The sequence below is a fragment of the Callorhinus ursinus genome, unplaced genomic scaffold (assembly GCF_003265705.2).
Source record: "Callorhinus ursinus isolate GAN/ISIS: 27379988/994484 unplaced genomic scaffold, GSC_fseal_2.0 scaffold4, whole genome shotgun sequence".
NCBI classification, from domain to species: Eukaryota; Metazoa; Chordata; class Mammalia; order Carnivora; family Otariidae; genus Callorhinus; species Callorhinus ursinus.
In genome coordinates this window covers 2,292,393-2,298,543 of record NW_027397066.1, presented here as the reverse complement: position 1 = coordinate 2,298,543, position 6,151 = coordinate 2,292,393, and the positions used below count along the sequence as shown (strand labels likewise).

The following is a 6,151-nucleotide window of genomic DNA, read 5'->3' as shown; positions in this document are numbered from 1 at the left end:
GTGAGTGTGAGAGGAGATTGTGTGATTGTGAGTGCATGAGTGAATGTGTGCGTGTGAGTGTATGTGTGAGTGTGAGGATGTGAGAGTATGTGAGAATGTGAGTGTGTGAGTTGAGTGTGAGTGATCGTATGTGTATGAGTGTGTGTTGTGAGTGTGTGAGAATATAAGCGAGTGTGTTGAGTGTGAGTGTGAGTGTATGAGCGAGTGTGTGTATGTGAGTGTGGTGTGTTGAGTGTAAGTGTGTGTGAGAGCGTGTGTTGTATGAGTGTGCGAGTGTGGGTGTGGCGTGTGTGTATGGGTGTGTGAGTGCGTGCGTGCGCGCTTGTGGTGGTGCAGTCACAGTGAAAGTGAATGAGCGGCGGCTGCAGACTACGGCGGGGAAATCAGGGCAACGACCCGGGCCGCCGAGTAAGGCAGCCGCGGCGGCTGTCCCAGGGCCGTCCCCACGAAGCCGAGAGAGCAGCAGCAGGACAGAACACATTCTCGTCCGGGCCGCCACGGCTCCTGACGCCGGCAGCAACCCGGGGGCCGCTTAGCTCTCTACTCCTGCCTCGCCCGGAAGCCACGGAAAACCCCAGCAGGACAGTAAGCGGTGGCACTGTGGCTCTGTCCCTCTGCTCCGCTGCCTCCGCCAGCTCCCGGGCCCCGGCCCTGCGTTCCCACAGGGCACAGAGCCCCCAGAGCCGCGGAGGCTTCCCGCGCACCCCCCCCCCGGGGTGATGGCCCAGCCCCGGCCCCCACCTGCCCGCCCCGGCCCTGAGTCGCCGTTGGCCTCCCTTCCTTGCGATTCGGGGCAGAGAGTGATGCCACGCTGCTCGGCATCGTTTCCACACGGTAATGAGCAAAGCCACTCTTTGCAGAGGGACTTAAACCACGGGGCCTTCGCCCTGGTCTTTTTAGTTTTGTCCAGATTTTTTTTTACGATCTATTTTAAAACTTCCTGACATTGTACTGGAAGACCGCACAGAGCTGTTTGTTGGACGCAGTACTCTGCCGGCGCCGCGGGTGACGAGCCGCTCACTGGCTGTGCCACAGAAACCCGGCCGGTGGCTTCTGGGGCCGTGCCTCACTTTGTTCTTATTAAAAGAATTCAAAAAAATAATTTTTTTTTCTCTGAAGGGATTTTTAGCAAGTAAAAGATGTTCCTGTTCCCATAATAAAAACTCGAAGTACAACAAGATAAAACTAAAATGTCCTGGACCGTCCTCAGTTTTCCCTTACCCCCCACCCCCAGCCACGGTAACTACGAGTTGGGGGGTGTTTCCTTTGCATTTGTGCTATACAGTTACATATAAACATCTGTACACTTTAAAACATACAGGTTTATTTGAGGGGTGTTGAAACCTTTACACAAAAATGGGATTATATTAAATATGGGTATTTTTGTGTGCCTCAGGGAGCTTTCCATACAGGGGGTGCCCGACCCCTGGGAGGCAGAGACCGCCCTACCCACTCTCCCCGCTGCCTCCGCTATGGGACTGTGCGCACGCGCACAGCCGGGGGACTAACAGGCAACCCCTGCAGCCTCCCTGCAGCGGGGGCCACCCTGTGACCCGCCTGACCTGCCTGGCACAGCAGACACAGCAGCACGGCTGGGGCCGGGACTCCACCGCCCGCTGGACCGTGGGCGTGACGCTATCTTGTCAAGTGCAGGCCTCAGGTGGAGGAGGGCAACAGAGGAACCCGGACCTCGTGAGGGGTGGCCTCCACGCCAGCCGGCCGGGGAAGCCGTACTCTCCGGGGCCTAGGCCACTCGTCCCGTCCACTGTGACTGCACTGAAACTCACACTGCCTTTAAATGCATGCACTAGTCTACAGTATTGTTTTTTTCAGCACTTTTTCATCTTATTCATTCAATCAAAATGGTATTTATTAGGTGCCCACCGACACTGCCAGTTTGGACGTGACTCACTCCTGAAAGTCTGTCCTGCAGACTGGTAAAGTGTCCCTGGGGCACCCGTCCTCAAACAGTGGGGTCTCAGGATGCCTGGACCCCCTTACAAACTACTGAGGACCCCAAAGAGCTTTTGTCTCTGTAGGTTCCATGTATTGATATGTTCATATTAAAAACTAAACTGAGAAATTTAAAAATATTTATTAATTCGTTTCAAAATAGCAACAATAAATCCCTTAGATGGTATCATAATGAACATATTTTCATTTTAAAATTTTCCAAAATCCATTATGTGCCAAGTTTAAGAATGTGGGTTTTGCTACTTAACCAGATATTTTAATTAATATTATTCTTAGAATATCCATTGTCAAAGAAGCAGAATGAAATATTCTTGATTCAAATTAAACGTAATGGAATCATTTTTGATGCTACAGACAGCATTTCAAGGTCTTGGGTTTTTCTCTTTCACATTAGTCATAGGCTCCCTTCTGTATCTACGGCTACAGACACCAGCAAAAGAAAAGCAAACAAAGCAGGCAATCACCCACGTAGGCTCCGCTTAGGCTCCGACTCTGACTCCGAGGAACTCCCCACTCCTCCGGCCCCCCCAGGCCCCCCCAGGCCCCCCCAGACTAGGACATTCAGTGCACCCAGGCTGGCGCTCGGCTGTTAGCAGGACTGGGAGCAGCCTTCTCCATGGCTTGCTGGCCTCCAGGCTTCCACGCGAGTGGGGCTCCCCCAGGCCAGGGTCTGGACTGAGCCTGGGCAGGAGGGGACGGAGGAGGCAGCGACAAAAGCACAGGCTGAGGCGGGCAGTGAAGAGACGGGGCTGTGAAGGGCACTCCTGGCAGTGGGCTTCTTCCTGCGCACCCGGGGCCAGTAGGCTGCGTGCAGGAGCACACGAGCCGCTAACTCGACAGGAGCAGAGCGTGGGGGCCGTTGGAAGCGCCTAGAGACCAGGAAAGGCCATCTTGGGGCGGGGGGAGCGTGTCCCTCCCCAGGCAGCCCCCAGGGAGGAGGAGCCACGAGGCCGTCCAGGCCAGTGCTGCCCCACAAGCCCAAGAAACAGCCCCTGGGCACAGGTGGCCAAGACTGGCTCTGGGAGAGCTGGGGGCTGAGATGTGTCTGGGGGGAGGCAAAGCTCCAACGTGTTCCCCACTCTGCCCAGGGCAGATGCAGAGCGGCCACGCGAGGGCCTTCTCGCCACCTGCTGGCTCAATGGAGGCTCTGTCAGCAGCGCAGGGAGGGAGGTGTCAAGGTCAAACAGGAGCTTGCTCTGGGTTTGGATGTCTTCCAGGTGGTGGTGAGTGAGTGCTGGGCCATTTTTCTCGGGTACGGCCGTCCAGTCCCGCAGTGGCTCCGGTTTCTGCACTGTCACCAGGGGAACAGCGAGACCCTGTGGCACGGGCCGCCTGGCCTTGGGGAGCGGCCTCTGAGTGCCCCGCCTCTCCCCTACTGGCCCCTGCCCCGCTCCTGCTGCGGGGCCTGCCCCAGGGTCCCCGAGGGCTCTCCCTCCTAGCAGCTCGCCACCTCTGGCCTCTGTAGCACTTCTCCACACTCCCCTGCTCAGATCCTGGTGTTTTCTGTCTCCGAGCTGAAGCCCCACTGACACAGCCTGATTCTGTGCAAAGCAAGGCACGGAAGCCACTGCTACAGCAAAGAATGGGAATAACCTGGGGCCTCCGCTGCACCCCCTCGCCTTTCCCATCGCCTCCGCCTCCTCTCCCCGTTTCCAACCACTGCCCTCATCCCTCCTGGTCTGCCCTCCTCATCCCGACAAGCCTCCAGGAGGGACACCAGGAGACCAGCTCACAACCTCCGGAGGCAAGGGAGGCTGTGGGATTAGGCAGAGCTAACAAACAGGAGAAACCACGGAGCAAAGTAAAGAGTAACTGATAACTTTCAAGAGATTACAGTGAGAACCATTCACGGCTACTTATTTTTAGATGACCAAAGGAACAACGGGCCGTACAGACTAGTCTAATGTAGGAGGCCAGACAGGCCCCGGCGCGGTCTGAGTCTCAGCACTTACTTGCACTCGAACAAGGGCAAGTCTTCCAATGCATATAAACCTGACTTTCCTTGTCAGTAAAATGAAAATAAAGATGCCCAGCCCGACGAGCTCACAGACTCCATACCCGTGTCCGCAGTACACTGAGCACCTTTCTGCTATCTCCCAACACGAGAGACAGCCCGACTCCACTGCTCTGTTGCAGCCTAAGTCCTAACAGCCAGGTCCTCCTTCTCACTACACTTATGTTCAAGCCTGAGATCCTCACAAATAGTCACTGATCTCTGACAAAGAAGCAAAAAGGCAACACAAGGGAGCAGAGAGGGCGTCTTACACAGATGGTGCTGGAGCCACGGGACGGCCCTATGCCGAAAAATAAATCTAACCATACACCATCCACCCTTCACAGAAATCAACAAGTGGATCATACACCTAAATGTGAAATAAAAAACTACAAAACTTGAATATGACACAGGGGAAAAGCTAGATGACCCGGGGCTTGGTGAGGCCTTTTCAGATACAACACCGAAGGCTTGGTCCATGAGAGAGAGAACCTGTCGGCTTGACTTCATTGCAACTAAAACGTTCTGCTCTGGGTAAGACCACATCAGGACAGTAAGACCAGGGGCGCCTGGGTGGCTCAGTTGGTTAAGCGTCTGCCTTCGGCTCAGGTTATGATCCCAGGGTCCTGGGATCGAGCCCCACATCGGGCTCCCTGCTCCGCGGGGAGCCTGCTTCTCCCTCTCCCACTCCACTGCTTGTTCCCTCTCTCAATGTCTCTCTCTCTCTGGCAAATAAAAAAATGAAATCTTAAAAAAAGAGAGAGAGAGAAAGACAAGCCACAGACTGCAAGCATATGACAGGGAAGCCTACGAAAGGTGCTCAAATTCACAGTCACGGGGAAATGCAAATTCAAACGAGGCACACCTGTGAGCGCGGCCAAACCCGGGACCCCGACACCAGCACGGGCTGGAGAGGATGCGGAGCCTCGGGAGCGCCCCTCCGCGGTGGTGGGATCACAGAAGACGGTTTGTCAGTTGCTTCCAAAACTGACCATTTACCATCTGAGGCAGCGATGAAGCTGCTTGGCATTTACCCGCAGGAGCTGAAAACTCACATCCACACAAAAACCTGCGCACAGGTGTTAACAGCATCTTTATTCATAACTCCCCAAACTCAGAAGTAACTCATACGTCCTTAGCAGGTGATGGATAAATAAACTGCGGTCCCTCCAGACGGTGGAATATTATTCGGCACTGAACAGAAACGAGCCCGTTCTTACCAGCAGTGCCATTATCCACTTCCACAGCAGCAGGGGAGACACGTTTGTTGGATATGTGCTCAAAGGGACGGTGAATTTTCCCATCTCAGGTAACACTAACCACGTTCCGGGCCTTCCCTCCGCCGCCCGCCCCAGCTGACAGGGGCACGGGGTGGGGAGGCTCAGGTGCGAGGCGCTGCCCACACCACAGCCGGCCCCGTGCGGGTGGACGGGAAGGAGAGGGGCAGGGGCCGCCGGCCCAAGATCCCAGGCCACGTGCGGCTCAGGCGAGGGACAAGAGAAGGGGGTGTCATATGGCGGCAGTGGTTTAGGAACTGAGCTGAAAACCCACAGGATGACAACTGTTTATAAAGACAAAAATCTACCTTAGACCCATCAAAATGTGACCGTGGCCATTGGGGGAAGGAGAGCCAGGGGGTCTGTCCTCCCTCCATCATGAAGTGTCCTCTAATGCAGTGCACAGTGAAAACTACTGTGCTGGGAAGGGTACGGGCGTGAACAGAGTATTCGTCGGGCAGCCCCCCAGCTCTCCTGCGCCCCCGACCCTGCCCTTGCCAGCCGGCAGCCTTCAGACGATTGTGTTGTGAGACTCTCAGCTGTGGAGAACAAAAACGTGAACACATACACAGAAAAGGTATTTAAAATCATGAAAGTCCCCTGAGGAAAGCCCCGTGGAAACAACCAGAGCCAGGCGCCACTCCACCTCTCAGCGGGTCATTCACACGGCGGCTCAGCTGTGCCCCCAGCGCCACTGGCCACCACCCCTGCTGAGCCAGGCCCTGCACACTGACACCCACCCTCGTGCTCCAAACTGAGCTCCTGGGGGGAAGGCAAAGGCCCCAAAGGGACACAGATGGACGTAGGACGTTCAGGGTGCCGCGCCAAGCGTGGCCCCCGCCGTTTGACGCACACCTGCGGCAAGCAAGGAGCGCGAGCCACCAGCCCACTGCTGAGGTCGGCTGGT

At 55.7% G+C, this 6,151-nt stretch overlaps 1 protein-coding gene across 5 annotated transcripts in view; it reads right to left on the bottom strand.

Annotated features, from left to right (window-relative positions):
- Positions 1-6,151, bottom strand: part of RGS12 (regulator of G protein signaling 12) — a 109,123-nt gene that overhangs the window by 79,625 nt on the left and 23,347 nt on the right. The gene's annotated exons all lie outside the window — the stretch shown is intronic.